Source organism: Equus przewalskii, chromosome 22, assembly GCF_037783145.1.
Source record: "Equus przewalskii isolate Varuska chromosome 22, EquPr2, whole genome shotgun sequence".
In the NCBI taxonomy this organism is placed as follows: Eukaryota; Metazoa; Chordata; class Mammalia; order Perissodactyla; family Equidae; genus Equus; species Equus przewalskii.
In genome coordinates, this window is record NC_091852.1 from 35,632,285 (window position 1) to 35,642,444 (window position 10,160).

Below are 10,160 nucleotides of genomic sequence, written 5' to 3' on the forward strand. Positions count from 1 at the left end.
ACCTAAGCCCTTGTGGTGCCCTAGAAAGTGCTGCTCCAGCCCTCTGTGCCTGGACTTGATGATGCTGGGTCTTTGCTGAGAATCCCAAGATGTAGCACCAGCACGCAGCATCCCTAGGCACAGAGCCATCCCCATGGAAAAGTTACCGCTTTTCACTTAAATCCCTTACCGCAGGAGAACAAAACACATCATTTACTGCTCTACCACCTGTCCCAGATAACTGTGATTGACTGGAGTTTGGGTAAAGGCCAGAGAATCTGTATTTTTAAGAAGCTCCACGAGTGATTCTTACCTGCATCTCTTATCAAAACAAGTGCCTCCATCAGGACTCATGGAGATGAAGAAATCAGGGAGGCACCTGGAGTTTCCTAACATAGTAGATGATGAGTCACCTGGGAGGACTTGCACAAATTGGATTCCCAGGTTCTCATTGCAGCTGCTCAGAATCGCAGTTGCCCTTCCAGGGGCCTAGGAAGGTGTATTTGCCCTCAGAATCTACTACAGTGCTTCTGAAACCATAACATGCATCAGAATCATCACAGCTTGTTAAAACAGACATCTAGGCCCCACCTGCAGAGATTCTGATTCAGTAGGTCTGGGGTGGGGCCTGAGAGTTTGCATTTCTTTTATTTTTTTTTATTGCTGAGGAGGATTCTCCCTGAGCTAACATCCATTGCCAGTCTTCCTCTTTCTGCTTGGGGAAGATTCACCCTGAGCTAACATCCATACAAATCTTCCTCTGTCTTCTACGTGGGTTGCTGCCACTGCACGGCTGCTAAGTGTCGTAGGTCTGCTCCCAGGAACCGAACCTGGGCCACCAAAGTGGACTGCACTGAACTTGGCCACTAGGCCTGGGGGTCAGCCCTGAGAGTTTGCATTTCTAATAGGCTCCCTAATAATGTATTTCTTGATTCCTGGACCACACTTGGAGTAGTACTGATATATTAGATAAGCTCCTTAGGAAGAGCCAGCTGCTCCTGATACTTAGGCCCTACCTTTGGTGTTGTGAAAGATGACAAAAACGTAGATGCATTAATCAGTTATTTTGCCTAACTAAATTCTCCTTTGTGTTCACAAACTGAATTGAACTTTCTATGGAGGATGATGGCTTGGGGAAATTCAGGCATTTTGTTGCAGACCTGAGAAGTCCCACTTGAGTTCTGCAATGGTGGCTGCTTAGATATGCCCTGGACAGTCTGTGTCAATATTTTTTTTGATGGGGGTAAGATTGTCGCTGAGCTAACATCTGTTGCCAGTCTTCCTCTGTTTTATGTGGGATGCCTCCACAGTGTGGCTTGATTAGTGGTGCCAGGTCCCCGCCCAGGATCTGAACCTGCAAACCCCAGACTGCAGAAGTGGAGCACGTGAACTTAACTGCTATGCCACTGGCCCGGCTCCTGTGTCTGTATTTTTAGCAAGTTCCCCAAGCGATTCTCAGATTCAGACAAATTTGGGAAGCGCTAGTCTATGTGAAAGTGTTTTAGATAAGCAGTCAGCTGTTTGATGACTTTTCCTTATTTTCCATTTTTGCTTTGATTTTTTAAGACACCACATTTATTGGTTTTAAATTTAAGTAACGTTTGACACATATTTCCACCCCTACTCAGAGCGACCTTGAAAATTCACAGCATCCCAGTGTTTTTCCCACATGTGCGGATGACTGGAAAGACATGTTAGGGCTGAGTGTGTGCTCACGTGGAACTCCCACCTCTTCCTGGTGGTTCCTTCATGCTTTCCTGCTCACCTCGTGTCCTGTGAGGGAATCAGAGAAGTATGTCTATAGTTAGAAGGGGATAATATCAGGTCTCTTGCTTTTCTTGTTTAGATCAGTGGGTCACACACTTCAGCTCCTATCAGAATCAGGATGGGGGTAGTGTATGCTGAAATGCAGGTTTCTGGGTCCTGACGCTAAAGTTTGGGATTCAGGTGTCTAGAGCAGGCCAGGTATCTGCATATTTAACAGGTGTCTTGCCCCGCCTCAGAGTTCTTATGTAGGCAGTCTTCAGGCCACACTGGAGAAACCAGATTCAGACTTGGGAATTCTTAGATTTGTGAGTGCTATGGGAGAGGATCAGCTGGTAGACATGGGCTGGCAGCTAAGAAGGGGGTGGGAGGAGCCAGCTTCCTCTCCCGGTAGAGCGAGTGCCTCCCGTGAGAAGAGACAGTTAGAAGTATTGCAGAATGCACAGCTTCATCCCTGCCATTAGCAGTAACACCCTGTTCTCTTGACTTGAGTTTTCTTTTAAGCAACATCAAAGCACCTGAGTTGATTAGGTAGGAAATAGAGATGGGAGGAGGAAGGCGGAGAATAGCAAGGAGGAAAATGGGTCATGAGTCTGAGGAAACCTGGACTGACTGACTTAACATACCCAATCACGGAAATTTTGGTGCCATCTGATGATTATGTATTGTCTTTTATGTTCTTCTCTCTTTTTCCCCAAAGTAGTTTCATGGGACCTAGGTTGCCCTCTGCTGGCCAAAAAGAATATTTTAATCAGTTAAAAATCTTGACAAATTCCTCTGGTGGTTTTATCATGATGTGTGAACAGAGTTTAACTTCTCCATCTTTCCAGTGGCATGATGCTTAAGCTATTGCTCTTTTAATCAGCTGGTCATTTTTAGCACATCTGGGTATCAAATTGATACCCATAAAATACATAATGTGTGATCTTCAGGAAGAGAACTGAGTTGCTGCTCTTGTAACAAAAAGCATCGTTGTGGATCAGGCAGCATAGTGATCCACTTAAGACACAGGTGACTGGTGATTTACAATGGCTAGATGTTTGTAGAATAGGGTTACACTGTGGTCTCCAGCTTTCTGAAGCCAGGCTGAAAAGAAGTGGTAGGTCATGGTATTTCACCTTGGACAGCAGCCTTCAAGAAATGCCATCTCCAGAGGCAATGTTGAAAGTTACAAAGTGTAAATGATAGAGTAATTTTTTAAAAGGTATGGTTTTTTTGTTGTCGTTGTCTTTTTCATGAGGAAGATTGGCCCTGAGCTAACATCTGTCGCCCATCTTCCTCTTTTTCTTATTTCCTCCCCAAAGCCCCAGTACATAGTTGTATATCCTAGTTGTAAGTCATTCTAGTTCTTCCGTGTGGGATGCTGCCACAGCGTGGTTTGATGAGCAGTGTGTAGGTCCGCACCCAGGATCCAAACCAACGAACCCCAGGCCGCTGAAGTGGAGCACACAAACTTAACCACTCGGCCACGGGGCCAGCCCTCTTAGAGTAATTTTTAAAGTAACTTTACTGAGGTTTAATTTACATACCATAAAATTTACCTGTTTGAGATGTACAGTTTAATGATTTTTAGTAAATTTATAGACTTGTGTGTCATCACTGAAATCCAGTCTTAGAACATTTCTGTCACCCCAGAAAGATTGTTTGTGCCCATTCGCAGTCAATCCTTGCTTCTACCCTTACCCCTAGGCAACCTCTAATGTCAGTCTAGTGTCGTTTTAAAATATAAAAATTGAGACATTTTAGTTAAGTGGAAAATATAGTGGTTTAATTGATAAATGGTACTGGCATAACTGGCTGTTCATCTGGAAAAATATCTAACATGCTCACCTCCGTGAATCTCCTCATCTCTTCCTTACCACTATGCTAAGCAGCTCTGGGGTCTCCACCTCGTCTACTGTAGGCCATCACCATATCCAAGCATCAAGGAGCTATCCCAGTGACATATTGGGGGAGAGGGGGCTCCAGGTGTTGAATGCTGAGTCACAGGAGAGCCCTCCCAGGCCCATAAATGCTCCCGCAGTTAGCCTTACATTTCTCACACCACCCCCAGTTCAGTACTCTCGAGATCCACTCCCATGCATCTTCCCCTGGTTCCTGCCGGTACATGTTAGACTCTTCTTCCTTCAGTGTGTAGACTGCTTCTCCCAGAGCGGGGACTGCATTTCTCTACTTTGGGTGAACTGAGCTATGACCCTGTTTATCAGCCGAGAGGCAGTGAGAAGCAGCAGCCTCAGGTGAAGTCTTTGCAGTGTCTCCAAAAAGGGAGGCTGCTCTCCTCTGGCAAAGTGGAGGGAGGCAGGGCCACTCCCAGATGGAGTGATTTAGGGGACCTTGGAGTTCAGGATTCTGAGCCTTGTCCACCTAGATGGCTCCATTCCAGTCCTCTGGGTCCCACTCTCCCTAATTTTGACGTAAAGGAACTGTCAAGACTGTATAATCATTTTTCTTCGTAGCTTTGCCTCCTTGACAGCTTTTAAGCTTGATTTCCAGTACAGTCTGCCCTATGGATGCAGAAGATAAGGGTCGCCTAAGTGGTTTCCTAGAGGCCCTGTGGTTTTCCCAGTTTATGGTTGGCAGACCTCTAGCTATTTTTTCCCCGAGATATTCAAGACAGTTACCAAAGCCAGTGAATGCCACAGTCCTCGTAACTACCATTGCACTGTAGTGGTCAAATGCCACTCTTCGCATTCCACCTGAACCTAATCCTAATCCCCCACAGGAGAGAGTTCATTGTGATCCTTTGTTCCTCAATGGCCACCATAAGTGGGGACCTTGCCATCTGACTGGTGGGTAATCAGCTCCAAAATCCCATAACAGTTTGCTTTCTAGGGCCATATCTGATACTTTCTTACCTGGTACCCCAACAGGCAGAGCATGAGATGCATCTTGCATGTGGGTTGATTTTGGGGGACTGTGATCCTAGGAAACGGGAAATTGGGACAGGGAAGCCACAAAAGCCAATACAAAGGTGCACTATTGAGGTGTCCTACTGCTTGGCAACTAGCGTTTGATCCCACTGGAATCTACCAAGGAGAAATATTCACCTGGGGAAGGAAAGGGAGAAGCATTTATCTATTACCTCCTACCCCCCATGCTTCTGGGTTTCTCATGGCTGAATACAGGTCCCCCAGGAAGTGAGAGGTAGGCAGCCTGTAACCCAAGGCAAGGCTCTAACCACCTGCATCTGTGCAAAGCCAGTCAAAGCACACATGGAAGTGGATTCTGCAGCCTTGGCTCGAGTAAGAAGTAGGGCCAAGAGGATTTTGAAGGAGTGCACACTATACCCACCCTCCTCCCCATGCAGCTTCTGCTCAATCCATTTCTGCCCTTCTTTCCCCAGATCTTGCAGCTCTTGTTGTATTCAAGGGATATTTATCACATCAGGACAAGCCCCTTATCTGGAGGAAGTGTATTCTTGCTGGCATCTGTTGAGTCCCTGGGCTGGCTCATTAAGCATTCCACCCTACATAGCTTCTTCCTAAGTAGCTTCTGCACCTGATTTGGCTATTTTGGACAGCCCTTAGATGTTTTTTGAGGATGAGGATTATATATGTCTCCTAGTTTTGCTCAAAATGGCATTACTCATACTGCTATTGTTTCCATAAATCTTTTTTACGTGACATCCTGAAGGAGAGCTGGGAAGTTTCTGTCTCATGCTGCCATGTTTAGACTGGAATTTCTATTCCTACCTTAATCAAGAGGAAATGGAAATGTCAGGTTCCTGAGTGAGAGACAAGTCAGAGGGTTCACTCTGTCCTGTGTTACTGTCCACGCAGGGCCAGACAATATTCAGATACGAACTTTGTGAGTTTAGCCCCTGCTGAAGGCAGGATGTTTCAATTGTCTTCACAATCCTGACCCCAGAGCCAACGTGGCTCCCCTGGTGATGACCGGGGACATAGAGGGATTTGTCTGCACACGTAGCCAAGCCTCTGTGGTGGCCACCAGGGGAGTATTCCCTAGGGAGGGAGTACATGTTCTGACACGTTTTATTCCTTTTCCTCAGGGTGGAAATTGTAGGCTCATGGTGATGTCTACTTGCAACTCTGTCAGCTCATTTGTGGAAGATATCTCCCTGTGCTTTTTTGAAACAAAAATCAAGTGAGCATGATTTCTAACCAAAGAGGGACTTTTCAACATTTTGTCTTCCATTGCTGCATATGAGTGGCCTATTTCCTAGGAAAGAACTCAAATGCTTCAAGTATTTTGTTTAGAAGTCCATAGGCAGTAGTTTGTCAATCCCTTCTATTTCACAGGAGGAAAGATTTCCCAAGAGTTTCCCATAGCTACTGACACATTCAATCCATACAACAAACTCAAGAGGAAGTCAATGTAGTCAATTTTACATATGAAGGAATGGAAGCTCAGAATTCTAACTCAAATTTTTCTAACTCCAAAGCCCGTTCTCTCCTTGCAACATAGCACACGGCGTTTCAAATAACTTGTATTTTGAAGATGAGAAACATAAGTCCCCAAAGTCACAGCACATGACACCCCCCTATTTACTAGCTTTGTTATGTTGGATAGATTACTTAAACTCTCTGTTTCTCAGTTTATTTGTTTCTAAAATGGGAATATAATGATACCTACCTCATCGTTGTGGTAGGTTGTTGAAGATTAAATGAGTTAACATATGGGAAGTGTTTAAAATAGTGCATGACCCAGAGTTGGCAAGCCATGTGGTTTAATAAAATCAAACCAAATCAAGGTTCACAGATTCTGAGACTAGAATCAGTTCAGACTCCTGCTCTAAAGTCTGCCTCTATGAAACATTTCTGAAATGGTAATTAAAGTCAGTGGGAAAATGAGTTGTATTTTCCAAATGCTCTATGCATCTCTTTTCAGTAAACTTTTATAACATTAAACAGTGACAGTTTATGCCTTTGGTTATTTGGGAACCTCATCTGGTATAGAATAATTCAAATCCATTTATTAAGAGACCATTTATTTTTCATGCCAGGGAGAGAGCAGGAGCTCGTAAGGTTGGAGCCAATGGATCTTTGAAGAATGGAGCTGGCAAAATGGGGAGACAGGTAAACGGAGGCTGAGCAGGCAGGACCTGCCACCCTCTGGGAGGCTTTGGAGTGAACTCATCCTTGTTCTACACATTGGAGTGAAACCCTTAGTTGCAAGTGTCAACAACCTAACATGCACTAAAACAAAACCAAGAAAGGAATGCATCAGTACATGTAATTGGTAAGTTCAAGGATGGCACTCATGTGGATGGCAAGGCTCAATCTAGGGGCTCAAGCAATGTCATTTGGGACTCATCATCTTTTTTTTTTTTCCCTCAGCTCTTCTTGTTTCTACTCCTATTAATGTGTTGCCTTCCTTCTTTCCTGCGACAGACAACTGTTTGCACAACATGGGAAAAGTGATTGCTGACAGATCCACATCTTCACCTTTACAGGAGGAGGGCCTCCTCTCCAGTTTCTCAATAGAACAAAATCATGGAAGGACTCCGATTGGCCCTGCTTGCATCTGTGCCCACCCTTGGACCAGTCACTATGGTCCAATCACTATGGTTAGTTGAATAGGGTCCCATGAGAGTCCCAACCTTGGTCATTGCCCTGTAGAGTAAGAGAAGAAGGGTTGAAGAAGAAACAGCTCTCCAATTGAGAGGAGAATGCTGGACAAAGAAAAATCAATTAACGTCCACTCCACCCCTTATATCCAACGCCGGGCTCTCTCAATTGTTCTCTTCCTCATTCCCCTCCAGTCTAGTTACCAACTGGTTTCTGGCTTTGGGCTTAATTTCCCTTTTCTAATCTCACCTGCCCTTAGATTTAATGTTTCCATCTGATCCCATTGACTTCTGACTCTTGTCTGCACCTCAAGGATTGTGGCTCAGGTGTGCTCTACCACTCTTTCTGCTTTGGACAACTACCTTGAGTAAGATTTCTTTCTTTGGCAAGTCCTACGGAGCCCAGCTTTGGGCACCAGTTTTGTCTTTTTGATCCCATTGAGCTCCTGTGAACCAGAGATCTTGTGTGACACCAGGAGTATATTTAGGGGGTGTGTGACTCATAGTAGTAAGACTTCAGTTGATGTAAACGCACTGAAGAGAATGAGGGGTGGTGCCGGGGTCCAGCCCCAGCATGAACAGGATCTCCTGAGGGATGGACGGCGTTGGCGAGGGAGGAGGCAGTGAGACAAGGAGTTTGGTGTCCAAGTCTAACTTTATTTTGTGTATGTATGATTTATATAGGGCTCAGGGTATACAAAGATGATTTCATGAAACAGTCCCAGTACCTATCTTTGGCTCGTGTAAGCGGGTTTTTGCAAGGTAGACAATAGTCCTAAGAGTAATTGATTGTGTGTAAGCCCGGGGGGAGTCAAGCTTCTGTAATTCTTTACTTCAAGGAGGCTACCCCCAGCGGCCTCCTGACTCAATGGGCTGTGGCAACCACTGTTCTCCCAGAGAGATCTGTGGGGGCTACAGATTTCTTTGTTCCCTCTCCACTCCCATCGCTTTACCCGACCAAAGGACGGGTCAGAATGTTCTTTCCCTAGAAGATGTTTTTCCCCAGAACTTTCCCTAGAATATTGCATTGTTTCATTCTCATTCCCAGGGCCGGGCTGACTTCCCCTGAAATAACCCCAGGTGTAGAACAGAGTGAGCAGAAGCAGAAAAGTCAGAAGTACCAGGGAGACTCGTTGCAGGGGCAGCCTGGTAGAATCCCTTGAGGGTCGCCGTGCGTCCCCTCATCTCTTTCCCAGACCGTGTCACAAGGCAGAGGCTTAACTTGTAGGCTGACGGCTCCCGGCAGGGTGGGATCTCAAGAACATTGGGAAAGGAGGGACCTGAGGATTAACAGTGCATCAGAGTAAGAGCATTGCTATAGCTCAGATCCTGGGAAAACTGGGACTTTGAGACTGAAGGGGATGAGGATCACTGCAGGGTCAATAAGAAACATGGGGATGCCAATATACCTTCCTTTTCTTTGTGGGAGGGATTGCTGTGTCTCTTAAGACACAAACTGAAGGTTTCCTCTCCATATATTTCTTTTCTTGCAATTTGTTGAAGACGAGATCATTCATTTTGTAGTGTCCTCTATGTTTCCATAATTTCATAGTTGGATCTGGAGAGTGGCTTGATCAAATTCAACCATGAGCTTTTAGCAAGACTGCATCTTTGGTAGTGTGTTCTTTCATCAGGAGGCATGTAATCTTTGATCATTTATCTTTTTGTGATTTTGGCAGCCATTGATAATCATTCCTTGGAAACATTAATAGGAGTTGCAAAAGTAATGATATTCTAGATCTCTTGTTCCTCCTTCATTTATTTTCTATAATACTTTTATAAAGAGAAACTTCTTTTTATCTATTTGTTTCCCAGTGGTACAGTGAATATAGAAAGACAGATAAATTCTTGAATTTTAAAAAATGTTTTCCTGTTTTCAAAATAGTGAGTTAATTTGTTAGTATCTCCAATAGTGACCAATAGTTTTTTGTAAGTATTGTTATGAACTCATGGATCTAAACATATTTAATATGTTCCAATTTGTTGAAGTTATCCTTATTGATACTCAAATTACTCCTGTTTTGGCCAGTAGAATCCCTTCAAGTTGGCTTCTGGGTCCTTTTGATACAACCCTAGGAGTCTCTCCTTGCTTCCTTGCTTTCTGGTGAGGTGAGATGCACAGGCTCATCTGGTAGGTTTCTTGCCCCAGAACTGGAATCAGCCATTTCTTCAAGGAGCCCTGCTTCCCTTGAGCAGGAGATAGAATCTCAAGACCACAGCCTAGGTGCTAGGGAGTTATTTTATCTTCCGAATTAACAAGAATGCTAAATTATTCAATTACAGTCTACATAAGTAATATATAAGCTCTGATAGTGACTAATTCCATGAAAAGACTCTACACATTTTCAGAAATTTTGGAGTGTCTATTAGTTAGAGTTCTTCAGAGAAACAGAATCAATTGTCTGTCTATCTATCTCTACATATACATAAAAAGGATTTTTTTTTTTATGAGGAATTGGCTCGTGTGATTATGGAGCCTGAGAAGTTCCACAGTCTGCAGTCCACAAACTGGGAACCCAGGAAAACCAGTGGTGTAGTTCTAGTCTAAGGTCGAAGGCCTGAGAACCACAGGAGCTGTTGGTGTGAATCTCAGTCCAAGGGCGGGGAAACTGATGTCCAGTTTAAGCAGATAGGCAGGAAGGAAGTGGGCCCTCCTTCCTCTGCTTTTTGTTGTATTGAGGCCCTCAAGGGATTGGACGATGCCCGCCCACACTGGGGAGGGCTGTCTACTGTAATAAATCCATAGATTCAAACGTTAGTCTCGTCAGGAAACACCCTCACAGACACAGCCGGAAATGATGTTTAATCTGGCCCGGTGGCCCAGTCAAGTTGATACACAAAATTAACATCACAGAGGGTATGTTTGACAATATGGGTATGTGTAAATAGT